The following is a 17,503-nucleotide window of genomic DNA, read 5'->3' as shown; positions in this document are numbered from 1 at the left end:
AGTAAACCAATTAGAAGGAAAAGAAATAAAAAACAAAGTAGATAGACTTGACAGTAAGTTAGAACATGCAGAATATCGAATCTCGGGGATTGAAGACAGTCTGGATATTATAGAGAAAGAACATACAATTATCCAAGACAAATCCTAGAAATATGATCTATTCAACACTTGGAAGACACCATTAGAAGGCGAATGTGAGGATACTGGGTGTAGAGGAGCACCTAGAGACAGAAGTTTATGGTCTAGGAAATTTATTTAAGAGAATCCTAGCAGAGAGCTTCCCAAACATGCAAAAATATAGGCCTATTCAGATACAAGAAGCTTTTAGAACCCCATGTAGACCAGCCCAGAACAGAACATCCCACCCTCACATTGTAATCTGCACAGGATCAATTCATACCAAGGAAAGGATCCTTAAAGCTGTCAAGGAGAACAGATCAGTCTCCTCTAAAAGGAAAACAATTAGAATAACCTCAGATTTCTCAGCAGAGATGAATAAAGCAAAAGCCTGGCATGATGTATGCCATGCCTAAAGATAAGTAAGTATCAGTCAAGAATACTGTTCCCAGCTAAACCCTCCTTCATAACCGAAGGTCAAATAAAAAGAGTCCATTGCAAAGAAAAATTGAAACAATAAATCTCTACCAAACCAGCTGTACAAAAGATACTTAAAGATGTCCTACACATAGAAAATGAACAAGACCACAGTAAAGGGTGAGAAACTGCATTCAAGTGAATAAAATTAGAACTCAACACCAAAAGCCACAAATGAAATCCTGTAACACATGGAGGTTGAACAACACTGTTGAATCACAAATGGGTCATGGAAGAAATTAGAAAGGAAATACAAATGTTCATGATAATCAACAAAAATAAACACACAAATTACCAGCTCCTCTGGGACACAGCAAAGGCAGTACAGAGATTCAAGTTTATAGCTGTGATTTCCTACATCAATAAATTAGAGAGATCTGAAACCAACAATTTAATAAGACATCTGAACCTCCTTAAAAAAGAGCAGCAAAGATAAACCCCAATCCAAGAAATGGAAAGAAATAATTAAAATTAAATCAGAATTAAATGAATTAGAATCCAAAAACACTATATAAAGAATCAACAAAGCAAAGAATTGGTTCTTCAAAAAATTTAACAAAATTGATAGACCCTTAGCAATTCTTACCAAAGAAGACAAAACACCCAAATAAGCTCAAAGATGAGAATGGAAACATCACCACAGAAACAACCAAGATTCAGAACATTATAAGGGAATACTTCTCAAACCATTATGCTAATAAGTTTGAGAATCTGGCAGAAATGGACATTTTCCTAGCTAATATAGACTTGCAGAAACTCAACCAAGATGAGATAAATCAAGCAACATGACCATAGCAAGCATAGAAATAGAAAGAGCAATAAGAAACCTCCCATCTAAGGAAAGCCCAGGACCAGATGGATTTAAAAAGGAATATTACAAGGCCTTCAAACCAGAGCTCACACGAATACACCAAAAACTCTTCAATGAAATTGACAGAGAAAGTTCGCTACAGAAATCTTTCTATTAAGCCATCATAATCCTCATCCCAAAGCGAGGCAGGGACTCATCAAAGAAAGAGAACTATAAACCCATTTCTTTGATGAACATTGATGTAAAACACCTCAACAAAATTTTGGCCAATCGACATCAACATTTCATCCAAAACTCACACACAACGATCAATCAGTATTTATTTCAGTGATGAAAAGCTGTTTCAATATATGCAAATCAATTAATGTAACTCATCACATCAACAAGAGCAAGGGTGAGAACCACATTGTTATCTCAATAGATGCAGTGAAAGCATTTGACAAGCTCCAACACCCCTTTATAATGAAGGCTCTGGGAAAACTATAAATCCAGGGAACATTCCTCAATACAATAATGGCTGTATATGACAAACTTACAGCCAGCATTATACTTAATGGTGAAAAACTAAAGCCATTTTCTCTTAACATAGGAAGGAGACAAGGATGTCCACTCCGTCTGCTTCTCTTAAATCTAGTATTAGAATGACTATCTACAGCAATAAGAAAAGATACAAATAAAAAAGGGATCCAAATAGGGAAAGATGAAGTAAAATTCTCCCTCTTTGAGATGACATGATCTTGTATTTAAAGAATCCCATGGACCCACTCAGAAATTACTCATGATGATTCAAAACTTTGGCAAAGTAGCAGGGTATAAAATTAACTCAGAAATCAATGACTTTTCTGTATGCCAACAATGAGAAAAGCGTGGCTGAAATTAGGAAAGCAACTCCATTCATAATACCCCACAAAAAATAAAATACCTAGGAATTAACTTAATCAAAGAAGTGAAGGATCTTTATGATGAAAACTTTAAAAGGAAATCAAATCAGAACTTAGAAAGTGGTTAAAAAAAAAAAAAAAACTCCCATGCTCCTGGATTACTGGATTAGAAAGATCAACCTCATGAAAATGGTAATACTTCCCAAGGCTATCTACAAATTCAATGGGATACCTATCAGTCTTCCAAACTCATTCTTCAAAGAAATAGAAGAAGCAATCCAAAAATTCATATGGAACAATAAAAGACCCCGAATAGCAAAAACAATCCTCCACAGAAACAACAGTGCTGAAGGAATATCAATACCAAATTTCAATCTGTACTACAAAACCATAGTAATCAAAACAGCTTGGTACCTGCACAAAAAAAGACCTCAGGATCAATGGAATAGAATTGAACACCCAGAAAATGAACACACAGAACTATAGCCACCTAATCTTGGAAAAAGGAGCTAAAAAATTGAATGGAAGAAAGACAGCCTCTTTAGTAAGTTGTGTTGGCAAAGTTGGTTAATCACTTGTAGAAAACTAAAGCTACATCCTTATATATCACCCCGCACCAGAATCAATTCCAAATGGATCAAAGACCTCGGAGTCAAAGCAAACACCCTAAAAACATTACAAGACAAAATAGGAGATACTCTAGATATCCTTGGAACAGGACTAAATTTTCTTAATAGATACCCATAAATACAACAAATCAAAGAAAGGTTGGACAAATGGGATTGCATGAAATTGCAGAGCTTCTGCATGGCAAAGGACAAATCTGGCAAAATCAATAGAAAGCCCATGGATTAGGAGAAGATCTTCACTAGCCATAAAAGGGTCAAGGGTCTCATATCTAAAATATACCTGAAACTCAAAAAATTAAATCCCACAACAACAAATACTCAAAGAAACCACTGCCCAATAAATAAGTTGGCTAAAGACTTACAGAGACTCTTCTCCGAAGAGGAAAGTAGGATCGCCAATAGACACATGAAGAAATGCTCAGCCTCCCTAGCCATAAAAGAAATGCAAATCTAAACAACACTGAAATACAACATCACTCTGGTTAGAATGGCTATAATCAAGAACTCTAATAATAACAGATCCTGGACGGGATGTTGGTGAGATTGTAAACTTGTTCAACCACTTTGGAAAGTAGTATGGAGGTTCCTCAAAAGACTCTACATAGAGCTCCTTGATGACCCAGCAATCCCACTTTTGACATTTACCCAAGTGATCACAAACAAGAACATACTAAAACTACCAGCAAACTATGTTCATTGCAGCATTATTTACCATAGCTAAGATATGAAACCAACCCAGATGCCCCTCAGTAGATGTGGTATATATACACAATGAAATTCTAAGCCTCCATCAGAAAGAATGACATTTCCCCATTTGTTAGGAAATGGAAAGACTTGGAAAAAATTAAGTGAAGTAAACCAGACCCAAAGAAATATAGGTCCCATGGTTTCACTTATTTGCAATAACTAATTTATGTCTGAGACAAGCAGAAATGGTCACATATGTTGATGTTAGGCGAAATGAACCCCTTGGTAAGGACTCAAATTGTTTTTCTTTTCTTTTTACTAGTGTATTTATAAGATGATTTCTCTGTTGCTTTGCTTGTTCCTACTCCACGGTTTAACCCCTGTTTTCAGTATATTTGATATTGGTATAATTTTGGGAGGGGAAGGGAAAAACAAATAGGGATACAGGGTGACCCATTGCAACAATGATATGTACAAGATATTATGTCGAAAAGCAAACTTTATAACTTTGGCGTGGGGTGGGGAGGTGCAGAGGGGGAGATGGGAAGGGATGTTAAGGGGAAACAAAGGAGGAGGCAACAATGATTGATAAGAAATATACTCATTACCTTATTCATGTAATTGTAAACCCTCTGTGTGTATTTTTACAATAAAAATCATGAAATTATAAAGTAAAAATCCATGTCACTTTTTATTTTGTCGGTCATGGGGCTTGAAATCTGAGCCTTGGCACTGTCCCTCAGCTCTTCAGTTCAAGGATACCACTATACCACTTGAGCCACGGAACCATTTCTAGTTTTCAAGAGTTATGTTGGAGATAAGAGTCTCACAGACTTTCTGCCCAGGCTGGCTTTGAACCACTATCCTCAGATCTCAGACTTTTGTGTAGCTAGGATTACAGGCATGAGTCAACAAAGCGCAGATCCAAGACAATTTTAAAAAAGCAAGCTTATTGAAACTTCTGGCTTTTTTCAAGAAACAATCTTACTTTATCAGCATTAGTTTATAACTATGAGTTACTTTTAGATGTAACTGTGAGTTTTTCAATAGAATCAAATATAAGTTTTATTATTACTAAGTATCTCACAAAAATCCACTGTAATTGATTTCCCCCAAAGTCAATTATTACATACTATATTACTCACTATTATTGTTAGAGTCTATATTACATATAGTGTGAAGTGAACCATTTCATATAAATTAGTAGATGCTATTTTAGCATTATAAATTCACATCTGTGATTTTAAAGAAGGAAAGAAAATTTTTCAAGTTAAAATGAAATATGAATGTCTAGTGTGTCCCAACTGAACCTAAAATTCTGAGTTCATACAGACAAAATTATTTTCTTTCCAATAAAGACTTTGAAGTAACACTATTAGAAATAGTGAGGCAAGAGGAGGAAGAATTAAAATCATGGCAAACAACGTCTCCGTTATTCTGCTAACCCCTCCTCTTTGATGACCTGCCAATTCCCAGTTGTCACAAAGCTTCAAGTGTCTCTCTTAGAATTCTATTTGGAAAAGTTCTCAATCACTGATTCTTCTTGTAACTTTCTGTTATATGAAACAAAATATAGACACAAAACAATTTATATATAATGCACACATATGTTGAAGTCACCACAACTGAAAAAACAACCAACAAAGTAGAACTCCCCCAGGAACAAAAACATGTTGTGTCCAGTTTTTTTTTGAAAGTACAAATAACTCAAATACATGTTAACTTGGAGTACAGCCATAAAGATAACTATGTCTCAAAAATACGGTTGTGTTAATTTGTAATTAAATTCATCTAGATGAACCTAATATAGCAAATCCCTTGAATGGATAAAATTGTTTAAAACAAATGTGACTGTATGAGAATTGAGATCGGCACAAAATTAAAAGAATAAAATAACAAAATCATGACATATTTAAAAAATTCAGAAATGCAATGAATAAGTCCAATAATATCCATATTGAAAACTGATTCCTACTGATTTAACAAGAAAAAAATATGCAACTATACAATCTGAGCAGTGTACATGAGTCTACATAAACTACTCCAAATTACACTTTGTAGAAGACTGAATGTGGGTTATCTAAAGGAAAACTTCAACACATGATATAAATGAAATAAAAATCTCATGAAAAGAGAGAAGTAGTTACTGGAAAATACTAGTTTAATAAATGGTGGTCAAAATCTTTCTAGTACTGAAAAAATTGCACTCCTATTTAGTTAGATCCTGAAAAAGACCCAAGTTACTCGAGCTGATTTGAAACTTTGGCAAAGTTGCAGGATACATCTGTAACATTTCTATGGATGTTGACTATGGCAAGGAATTCATTTCCTCTTTGATCTGACAAATAAATATATGAAAGAACATAACTTCTACAACTAAATATCAAGACCTAACTAAACATATAACCAGAAAAGTCATCATGTAAGCTGTATTGCAACTGGGGTAAAATTGAGATACCACTTCACCCCAATTAGAATGGCTATAATCAAAAACTCTAGTAAAAACAGATGCTGGACGGGATGTGGACACAAGGGAAACTTACTACATTGTTGGTGGGAGTGTAAACTTGTTCAACCACTTTGGAAAGCAGTATGGAGGGTCCTCAAAAGACTCCACATAGAGCTCCCCTATAACCCAGCAATTCCACTTTTGGGCATTTACCCAAATGTTCACAAACAAGACCACACTAAAGCTACCAGCAAAACTATGTTCATTGCAGCCTTATTTACCATAGCTAGGATATGGAACCAACCAAGATGTCCCTCAGTAGATGAATGGATCAAGGAAATGTGGTATATATACACAATGGAATTTTATGCCTCCATCAGAAAGAATGACATTGCCCCATTTGTTAGGAAATGGGAAAACTTGGAAAAAATGATAGCAAGTGAAGTAAGTCAGGTCCAAAGAAACATATGTCCTATAGTTTCCCTTATTTTTGATAACTAGTATATGTCTGAGTCAAGCAGAAAAGGTCAGATAAGTTGATGTTAGGGAAATGAACCCTAAGATATATATTCAAATATTTTTTTTTCTTTCATGCGATTGTTTTTTTAACACATTTATAAGATGATTTCTCTTGTTGCGTTTTATGTCCCTCCCCACTGTATAACCCCTGCTTTCACAGTATTTGATGTCGGTATAATTTTTTGAGGGGAAGGGAAAAAACAAATCGTTTAAATAGGTAAATAGGTGGACCCATTTCAACAGTCAGATGTAAAAGTCGTTATGTCGAAAATGAACTTTACAAATTTGGTGGGGGGAGGATGATCGGGGTGCGGGAGGAGGATGGGAAGGGATGGGAAGGGAAAACCTAGGAGGAGGCTACAATGTTTGATAAGAAATGCACTCATTATTTGCCCATGTAATTGTAACCACTCTGTATAGTATTTTCACAATAAAAAAGATAAATCAGTCATACTGATTCTGTATTTATTGTAAATGTTGATTTTTTCATTAATTATTTCCTTTAGTTTGCTATTTTTAAAACATTGTGTTAAATGATGTATAACTTGGTAACTAATTTTGGATGCCTCCTTAAATTTTGTTCTGAGTGTAATGTCTCACTTCAGTTCCTACCCCAGGAAATGATGTTGATTACAAAAAAAATTCTAATAGCCACTGTTTATAATACACAAAATCTCATAAGCATGACACCAAAAGCATTGGTTAACATTTGGATATCAGGGTCTCATGACTGATGAGGCCTATTTGCATGAGTATCAATCATTGTACCTAGATTCCTCAGCCTAAATTTAGCCACTGTTTAAAAATGTTTATATTTTTGTCACCCATCAGAGATTAAGTCTGAATATAAAGCCCAAGGAAAATGATAAAGTAAGAATTTAGCTTTTCTGGATATAAAATAACAATATGCATCATAGAGCAACTCACTGGTTTAAAGTCAACCTATTTCTGCAAAACATTCTAAGTATTTCCTTAAAATGTGTATTATTCTCTTGAAAGGAATGGGGAATGTGAGAAGAGGACTAACCAAGCATTGCCTTCAAATATACGTAATTTGGATGTACCTCTACAATTCGCTTTAAGCATTACTGATAAAAAAAAGTTTAAATAATTGATTTTCTGGTCAGATATAATATATACTAGTTTTATATACTAAACTACGTTCAGAAAATGGTACATACCGATTAACTAAAGAAATTGCAAACTCATTCTTCAAGGAAATAGAAGAGGCAATCCAAAAATTCATATGGAACAATAAAAGACCCCGAATAGCAAAAAACGCTCCTCAATGGAAAGAACACTGCTGGAGGAATATCAATACCAAATTTCTAACTCTACTATAAAGCAATAGTAATCAAAACAGCTTGGTGTTGGCATAAGAACAGACCTTAGGACCAATGGAATAGAATTGAAAACCCAGAAATGAACTTACAGACCTATAGCCATCTAATCGTCGATAAGGGAGCTAAAACAATAGAATGGAAGAAAGACAGCCTCTTCAGTAAATGGTGCTGGCAAAATTGGTTAACTACATGTAGAAAACTAAAGCTAGATCCTTATAATTCACCCTGCACCAGAATCAACTCCAAATGGATCAAAGAATTTGAAGTCAAAGCAGACACTCTGAAAACATTACAGGATGGAATAGGAGAAACCCTAGGTCTCCTTGGCTCAGGCCGAAATTTTCTGAATAGAGACCCAGAAACACAACAAATCAAAGAAAGGTTGGACAAAAGGGATTGCATAAAGTAGCAGAGCTTCTGCAGTGCAAATGACATAGCTAGCAAGATCAATAGAAAGCCCACGGATTGGGAGAAGATCTTTACTAGCCATACAACGGACAAGGGTCTCATATCTAAAATATACTTGGAACTCAAAAAATTAAACCCCCCAACAACAAATCCTCAAAGAAACAACTGCCCAATAAATAAGTGGGCGAAAGAATTAAAGAGAAATTTCTCTGAAGAAGAAAGAAGGATGGCCAATAGACACATGAAGAAATGTTCAACATCCCTAGCCATAAAAGAAATGCAAATCAAAACAACATTGAGGTATCACCTCACTCCAGTTAGAACGGCAAAAATCAAGAACTCTAACAACAACAGATGCTGGAGGGGATGTGGACAGAAAGGAACCGTACTTAATTGTTGGTGGGAATGTAAACTTGTTCAACCACTTTGGAAAGCAGTATGGAGGTTCCTCAAAAGACTTCACATAGAACTCCCCTATGACCCAGCAATCCCACTTTTGGGCATTTACCCAAATGTTTACAAACAAGACCACACTAAAGCTACCAGCACAACTATGTTTATTGCAGCATTATTTACCATAGCTAAGATATGGAACCAACCTAGATGCCCCTCAGTAGATGAATGCATCAAGAAAATGTGGTATATATACACAATGGAATTCTATGTCTCCATCAGAAAGAATGACATTGCCCCATTTGTTAGGAAATGGAAAAACTTGGAAAAAATTATATTAAGTGAAGTAAGCCGGGCCCAAAGAAACATAGGTCCCATGGTTTCACTTATTTGCAATATCTAGTATATGTACGAGTCAAGTGGAAAAGGTCAGATAATGTGATGTCAGGAAAATGAACCCTTAGATATGTATCTTAATGTTTTTTTTCTTTCATGCATGTGTTTCTAATGCATTTATAAGATTATTTCTTTGTTGCTTTGCATGTCCCTCCCCCACAGTATAACCCCTGCTTTCACTATATTTGCTGTCAGTATAACTTGTGGAGGAGATGGGGAAAAACCAGTTGTTTAAGGATACAGGTGGACCTGTTGCAACAATGAGAAATACAAGTTGTCATGTCCAAAACGAGCTTTACAATATCGGTGCGGGGGGGGGGGGGGAGGGGGGAGGAAGGGAGGGGCAAGGGAAGGATTGGGATTGGGGGGGGGGGAAGGGGGAAGCTGTGATGGGATGTGAAGGGTAAACAAAGGAGGAGGCCGCAATGCTTGGTAAGAAATGCACGCATTATCCTGCCCATGTAATTGTAACCCCTCTGTACAGTATGTTCTCAAATAAAATAAAATTAAACTAACAAAAAAAAAAAAAAAAAGAAAGTCCTGGAAGAAAAAATGGCATCTCTATACTATGTGATGCCCAATTTTTAGGTATTTCATCCTGCCTCCATTTAATGAATGTGATTGTTTAAATCCTTCATAATTTATTAATTGAAATCAATCAGTGTCCTATAATATAATTGTGTTTGATTTTATCCTAGAATGATTCAAGGAGTGCTCATTCAATTAGGACAAACATCACATTCCATTGGTATTCATATGGATAGGAATGAGTTTCTTAGGCTCTCCTGCCATTTGAATGTGGCAGGATCTGGATTGGAACTGTGGGCTCCAGCTCCCACCACTTAAACTTGAGGATAGGGAACTCAACTGTCTGTGCAAGAACATCAACAAGACCAGTGATAAGGCAGGCACAAGTGTCTCTCAGCATTCCTCCTTGATACTTATAAGGCTGTGATAGGAGGATCATGGTCAATGTCACCCTAAGCAGAAAAGTCCTGGAGCTCCCTTTCCTACTTCAGTGCCAACAAACCAGAAGTCAGGCCATATGGCTCCAGTTGTAGAAGGCTAGCCTTAAGCAAAAGCAGCTCATCGACTGTGCCCAGATCCTTAGTTCAATATCTGGAACTGGCAACAAACAGACATACAGAACAATCTGTGCAGCCATCCATCTAAAGCAGGTCACCCGCAGCAGCCTTTATTTACATTTTATACTGAGGCCAATGCAGGAACAAGCACAAACCAGGCAGGGAAAGAGAAGATGAGGTTTCTTAGAAGTAATCAGTATTCAGAAAATTAAACTTGGGAACATAAAATGGTAGCATACTTACGTAAAAACTACCATTAAAAAAAGATGAAGGGGATGGGAATGTGGATTACTGAGAGTCATTTCCTACCATGCAAGAAGACCTGGGTTCGATTCCTCAGTAGCACATACACAGGAAAAGCCAGAATTAATTCTGTGGCTCAAGTAGTAGAGAGCTACAGAGAGTGCCAAGGCCTTGTGTTTAACCCAAGAACTGGCAAAGAGATAGCTAGGTAGATAGGTACGTAGGTAGGTAAGTAGATACATAGATACATAGAAACATAGATACATAGATAGATACATAGAAAGATGATAGATGAATCTGGTTTGGATGTCAGGAGGAAAGAAGGGCTTTCGTAACTGTTTTCTACCTTCAAATACAATGTTACCCTGGAGTTCTTCCTGCTAACAAGGCTAGGGCTCAGATCCTGACAACTTCATTTGAACCCAGGATGGGTCAATAATGTTTCTTTCATGCTTCTATTGCTGGAGAACTCTAAGAACATTTAGAGTGCAAGTACTTATCACCAACGGAAACACAGGAAACTCTTGAACTTTTGACATTTCAACAGTGGAAGTCTGAGTGTCTTAGACTTTCCTGCCCTGGCTGGCTTCACCCTGTGATCCTGAGACCTCAGCTAGGATGACAGGTGTGAGGTACTGGTGCTCTGCTAGGTTCAGAACTGTAATGACATTGACAATACAAGTCAAGGCTCATCACAAAGGGTTTGGGGAGCATATTAAACCTTTCAACAATGGACCTTTCAGAACCCTGTAGGACACAATGTTGTAATTCTAGAGTCTGAGAGGCTGGGCATATGGATGTGCTACACTTGAACCTGGAGCTCTGACTCCAATTCTGGTGTACATCAGCGTTCATTTCCAGAGAATGTTCTCCTAATCAGCAAATAAGAAAAGTAATTTGATTGACCCTCACTTTTTTCCAGTTGTCTGTCTGGAACTCAAACCTGGGCACTGTCCCTGAGCCCTTCAGTTCAAGGTGAACACTCTACCACTTGAGTCATAGTGCCACATGTGGTCTTTTTGTGGTTCATTGGAGATAAGAGTCTAACAGGTTTTCCTTGCCTAGGCTGTATTTGAACTGTGGTCTTCAGATCTCAGCCTCCTGAGAAGCTAGGTATAAAGTTGTGAGCCACTGGCATCTGGCCTATTGTTTCTCACAGTCCTGGGGCTTGACCTTAGGGTATGGGCACTGTCTCTGAGCTTCTTTTTCTCAAGGCTAGCGCTCTACCACTTGAACCACTCCACAGCTTCTAGGTTTTTCTGAGTATGTGGCACTGAGGATTCAAACCCTGGCATTCATGGATGCTGAGCAAGCTCTATACCAATAAGCCACATTCCCAGCCCCACCCTTAAAATTTTATCCCGCAACTTGCCTATCCTCAAGAAAAGGCTTCTGAGTGTAAATCATCTAAAGAAATCCCTTAGGAAGTTGTCAAAAGATAAATAAGAAAAAGCTCACACTTGGGAGAGACTCTAAACGTGATGACTGTGACTAATGCCTCCATTTAATTATGTATCATGTTTCAACACTTAATAAAGTATTAATGAAAAACGAGTCAATGACCTAATTTATTTTGTATAATTTTGTAATAGATGTACAAAACATAATAAATATTATGTGTATAAATAATACTAAATACAATAAACTATAAAATGTATAAAATAAAATAAATACAAAATCAATTAAAATCATAATATGTAATAAACATACACATGTAAATATATAATATATTACACATATATAGAAATATTTTTTCTATTGCAGGTCCTTCATTCAGAACTCTAGTCTGAATTTCTTTTCCTCCAGGACAGTGAGTTTTTCATTCACCCATGGTGCAAAAGAGTTACCTGGAATGTGAGATCAAATCCCAGCAATGATGGAAATACTGCCCCCAGTTCCAAGACAGTGACTAAATTTTTTAAAATCAAGCAGTTATGCTTATTCAGTTCCATACTGAACATTAAGAAAAAGCAGTGTAGAATTTTGTACATCTATTCAGACATTTTTCCCCTACCCCCAAAAGGCTTCTCTGAGCATGACTTTTTTCATTTTTTTATTGTAAAAATATCATACAGATGGGTTACAGTTAAATGAGCAAGGCACATTTCCTATTGAACATTGTTGCCTCCTCCTTTGTTTTCCCCATACCATCCCTTCCCTCCCATCTCCATATCTACTCCCCCTGCCGATCTCAGTGACTTAACTTATTATTTTTGGCTTTGCACAGGGTTTGATCTCAAGTAGTGGCAACTCTGAACTTCCCCTCACATTGCGACACATTTACCAAGACCTTGAGTTCAAATTCCAGGCTAGGAAAGAAAAATGGCAGAAATTCCAAACCAGGGAGCTTTATTTTTTATTTAGTTAAATGATTGATTAATTTTTTAATTTAATCTTTATTTTGCCAACACAGGGGTTGAACTCAGGTCGTACAACACTGCCTCAGCTTCAATCGCCCTAGGCTGGAGTACAACCTCTGGACCCATAGCCGATCTTGGGATCCTAGGCCCAGAGGGCATGCACGAAGAAAAAAAAGTAGGATACCACAAAAAGTGCCGAGCTGCAGAGGGCTGGGGATTTACATTTTTTATCTTTACACGGTGACCATCTTGGTTCTGAATGAAACAGCTGCAATTGGACCTGACCAGCCATTGCTGAAGGCTGGTGGGCTATCAGGGAAACCATAGGCCTACCTGTCAACCATAGGCCCTGGGTTCAAATCCCGATCCTGACACCTACCAATGGCAGGAGATCACAAGAGACTAATTCCTGTGCATAGGAATACCTATTGAAAGAGAACTTCATGCTTCAGTGTAGTCTAAAATTGGAAGCAATAATACTATCATACGGATTGATCTTAATTAATAGTTTATTGAACATAAAAAGAATAATATTCCTTCAGTGGCAGTATAATAAATGCCTAAAAGTTGGTAGGAACATAGTAGGTTTCATTCAATCATAGACAAACAGATCTGGAGCTCCTTTCCAATATGTATTTATTTGTATACCACCATCTGCCTATCCATGTATCACTGTTTTGGCTAAAACTGGGGCTGGATCTCAGCACTTGGGAACCACCTGAGAGCTTCATTGGCTAGAGGCTGCTGTGCTCACACTCATCCATTCATGAATTGGGACTGCTAGGCCCTGACTTCAGATCCAAGCACTGCCAAAAATATAATCTTGCAGTAAGAAGCCGAGTATGACTCATGTTTTCCTTTTCTGGGAGAGTCCTGAGTGTCAGGCATGATGGATATAATATCTACAAATCTGGATGCTGTGATAGGATGTAAACAATGTAATAAATGGTAGCGGTGTCATCAGAGTCAATAAAATAATTGCTAAATAAATTAATAAAACCAGAAATACAATGAATAACTACACCAAACACAATATGTACTGAATATTTGTATAGAATTATAAATCCTATGTTTAAAATGGATATAAAGAGTATGTTTTCCCAGCCTGAAGCTTGAATTCAGACCTAGGGAACAGGCTTGACTTCCTTGTCTTCAAGCATGGTCAGATTCCCTGCTCTCACAGTGCTGCATATTTACCCAGACCTTGAGTTCAAATACCAGGCCTGGCAGAAAAAATGGCACGAATTGCAAACCAGGGGGGTAATTTTTTTAATGGCGGGTTATTGTGGAAGCCATTGTCCTGCATGACAACATAGGTTGTGAGCCCTGGAGAAGCAAAAGTTGAGGAGGTGACACCTCCACAAATTGAGCATCGCAGAGGATGGAGACATGCCCCAGACCTAGAGGGATGTGGCTCTGCGAGCACTCTCAGAGGCTGAAATCCACAGGGGGAAACTCCCACTGCAGGAGTGGTGACCCCTTTGCAGGGAGCACCACACAGCAGCTCAGTGGCAGACAGAGCTGGAACCACAGGCCTCCTGCCCCATGACCTGCCACCAGAGCAGGCGTGGGGATGGGAAGTGGGACAGGGGGCATCCGAGAACAAAATCTGCTTCATCCATGACCTACATGATGACGTGGACTTCCATAGTCCAGCGGATGAGCACCACCATTGATGCAGCCAGCTGTTGGCACACATCTGCACTGTCTTGGAGTCCCTCATGGCGTGTAAAGAGCAGATGTTCATCCTGGATGAACTGTGTCTGGAGAAAGCCAAGCGTGTGTGCTGGCTCTCCCAGGAGAAGATGGAGAAAAGAGAGCTGGGGGAGCTGCTGTTCCTTCTTGCAGGGGAAAGAGCGGATAGAAGGCTCCAGATGCCGGCACAGGATGAGCCCCCACCACTGCAGCTGCTTCAGATGCCTCAGGCTCTGGGGTGGGCAAAATGAGGGAGGAGCAGAAAGGTTTTGAAGAATTGCAACTTCAAGACAGCTTGGAAACTGCCAGAGGAGAGGTCTGGGTTCCCGACCCTGTAGATGACTCCCCTGTGGAGCACATCCTGCAGCAGATGCCCCACATCCAGAGCCACCTACAGCTGGTAGGCTTGGTCAAGGAGCGCTCCCTTTCTTTCTTCTGTAGACTGATGTGGATGATGACTTTCTATGTGACATACTGATTCTCAAAAGCCACGTCAGCCACCAGAAATAAGTGGCCAGTCAGCCTTCTCTCAGGCCTCCATCAGCAGTGTGATGGGAAGGGTAAACTGAAGGTCAGGTAGGGCAGAGGCTGCTGGGAAGGGGCCCGAATTCAAAGGACATCTAATAGCCCATTGGTGGCCAAGGAAGAGACTCATGTTATGCTTATCTCAAACAATAAATTGTTTTCAAAGGAAAGAAAAGCCTCCAACAAAGATTTGTTCTTCAAGTCCTCTGGCTTGAACTCAGGGCCTGGCCCCTGTCCCTGAGTTCTTATTGGTTAAGGCTGGCACTCTACCAGTTGAGTGTTTTCTGATAGTTCATCAAAGATAAGAGTCTCACACACTTTCCTGCCCAAGCTGGCTTGGCACCATGATCCTCCAGATCGCAGCTTCCTGAGTATCTAGGATGACAGGTATGAGCCCCCAGTGCCCAGCTTGTGATGACTTTTGAAGGCATTTTGTCAAGTCTGTAAAAGAAGTCTCAAATGGCCTGGATAGACCATGACCCAATCAAGGAGCTGGGATGGGGGAAGGCTCACCTTCTAGCCATTCTGTTCTCCAAAATTAAAGATGCCAGTTGGTGTTGTAGGCATCAAATACCTAGGCCAACAGCCATCAGGCTTAGTGGGGAATAGGTAGAGAATACCCAAAGATTGCAGTGTAGAAATCTCTGATTTTGCAAGCATGTGGTGTGTGTGTGTGTGTGTGTGTGTGTGTGTGTGTGTGTGTGTGTGTGAACTCAGGGCCTAGGCTCTATCCCTGAGTTTTCTTGATCAAGCCTAGTACTCTGCCACTTGAGCCACAGTTCCACTTGCTTTATGATGGTTAATTGTAGGTAGGAATCTCAAGCACTTTCCTGTCCAAGGTGGCTTGGATCAAGAGTAAACACAACTCAGAAAGAATGACATTGCCCCATTTGTTAGGAAATGGAAAAACTTGGAAAAAATTATATTAAGTGAAGTAAGCCAGGCCCACAGAAACATAGGTCCCATGGTTTCCCTTATTTGCAATATCTAGTATATGTATGAGTCAAGCGGAAAAGGTCAGATAATGTGATGTCAGGAAAATGAACCCTTAGATATGTATTTTAATGTTTTTTTCTTTCATGCATGTGTTTCTAACGCATTTATAAGATTATCTCTTTGTTGCTTTGCATGTCCCTCCCCCACAGTATAACCCCTGCTTTCACTATATTTGCTGTCAGTATAACTTATGGAGGAGATGGGGAAAAACCAGTTGTTTAAGGATACAGGTGGACCTGCTGCAACAATGAGAAGTAAAAGTTGTCATGTCCATAACGAGCTTTACAATGTCGGTGCGGGGGGGGGGGGGGGGGGGGACGGGAGGGGGGAAGGAGAAAGATTGGGATTGGGGGGGAGGGGGGAGGCTGGGAAGAGAGGTGAAGGGTAAACAAAGGAGGAGGCTGCAATGCTTGGTATGAAATGTACGCATTATCCTGCCCATGTAATTGTAACCTCTCTGTACAGTATGTTCACAAATAAAAAAAAAAATAAAAAAAAGAGTAAACACAACTCACAGGTACAATCCCCATGGTGGGCAACTCCTGCCCCCTGCTGGCCAGACGTGGAACATGAGAGGCCATGCCATTGTCCTCTAGATTTCAATTGGGGGAAGTGACCAGGGACAAACGGACTTTTGCTCACCATGGGTGCTGTTGCCAGAGCAGATCTGTTCCACCCTAGGCCAAGAGAGCGCCAGGAGTCCCAGATCCCAGGGGCACAAGGAAGGGAGAGGTCAGCTCCAGGCCGAGCTAAGAGGCTTTGACCACAGACACCCCAACATGGCCTTCCTGATCACCATAAGATCTGACAAAGAACAACCCCCCAAAAAACCAAAATTGGAGCTGTGGGTCAAAGTGCTACAGCTCTAGCATTGAACCAAAGAGATCTAGGACAGAGCCCCCAAGATTTGAGTTCAAGACCCCCAGCTGACCCTGCCCCATAAAACACAGGTTGGCTAAAGTAAACTTGTAGGATTTGTAAAGTGTTTCTGAAGAATGGTGATACTAAAGAAAGCACCCTAATTCTAATGACAGCTATGTGCTGAGTCCTTCACAGGGTGCTGTTTGCTGGGGCCTTCCCACATGGAGTTTTGTGCTGAGTCCTCAAAAAAGTGCTGTTTTATGAGTCATCCCAAAGGGTGCTATGTGCTGAGTCCCTGAGAAGAGTGGGCCATGCTGAGTTTTTTAAAGGGTGCTGTGTCCCTTACACAACGTACTATATGCTGAGTCCTTCAAAAGGTGCCGTGTGCTAATTCACCCCAAAGGGTGCTGCTATGTGCTGAACCTTTGAGAAGTGAGGGAGGAGGTGAATTTTTCAAGTGCTTTGTGCCAAGACCTTAAAATAGGGTGCTCTGTACTGTCCTGCAAATGGTGCTCTGGGCTGAGCCCTTTGACAGTGTGGTATGTACTGAGTCCTTCCACACTGTGGTATATTCTGAGTCTTTCAAAATTGTGCTATCTGCTCAGTTTTTTGAAGGGTGCTATGCACT

This window comes from Dipodomys spectabilis, unplaced genomic scaffold (assembly GCF_019054845.1).
Source record: "Dipodomys spectabilis isolate Male_0828 unplaced genomic scaffold, ASM1905484v1 ptg000284l, whole genome shotgun sequence".
Classification (NCBI taxonomy): Eukaryota; Metazoa; Chordata; class Mammalia; order Rodentia; family Heteromyidae; genus Dipodomys; species Dipodomys spectabilis.
Note: the sequence above shows the minus strand (reverse complement) of the source record.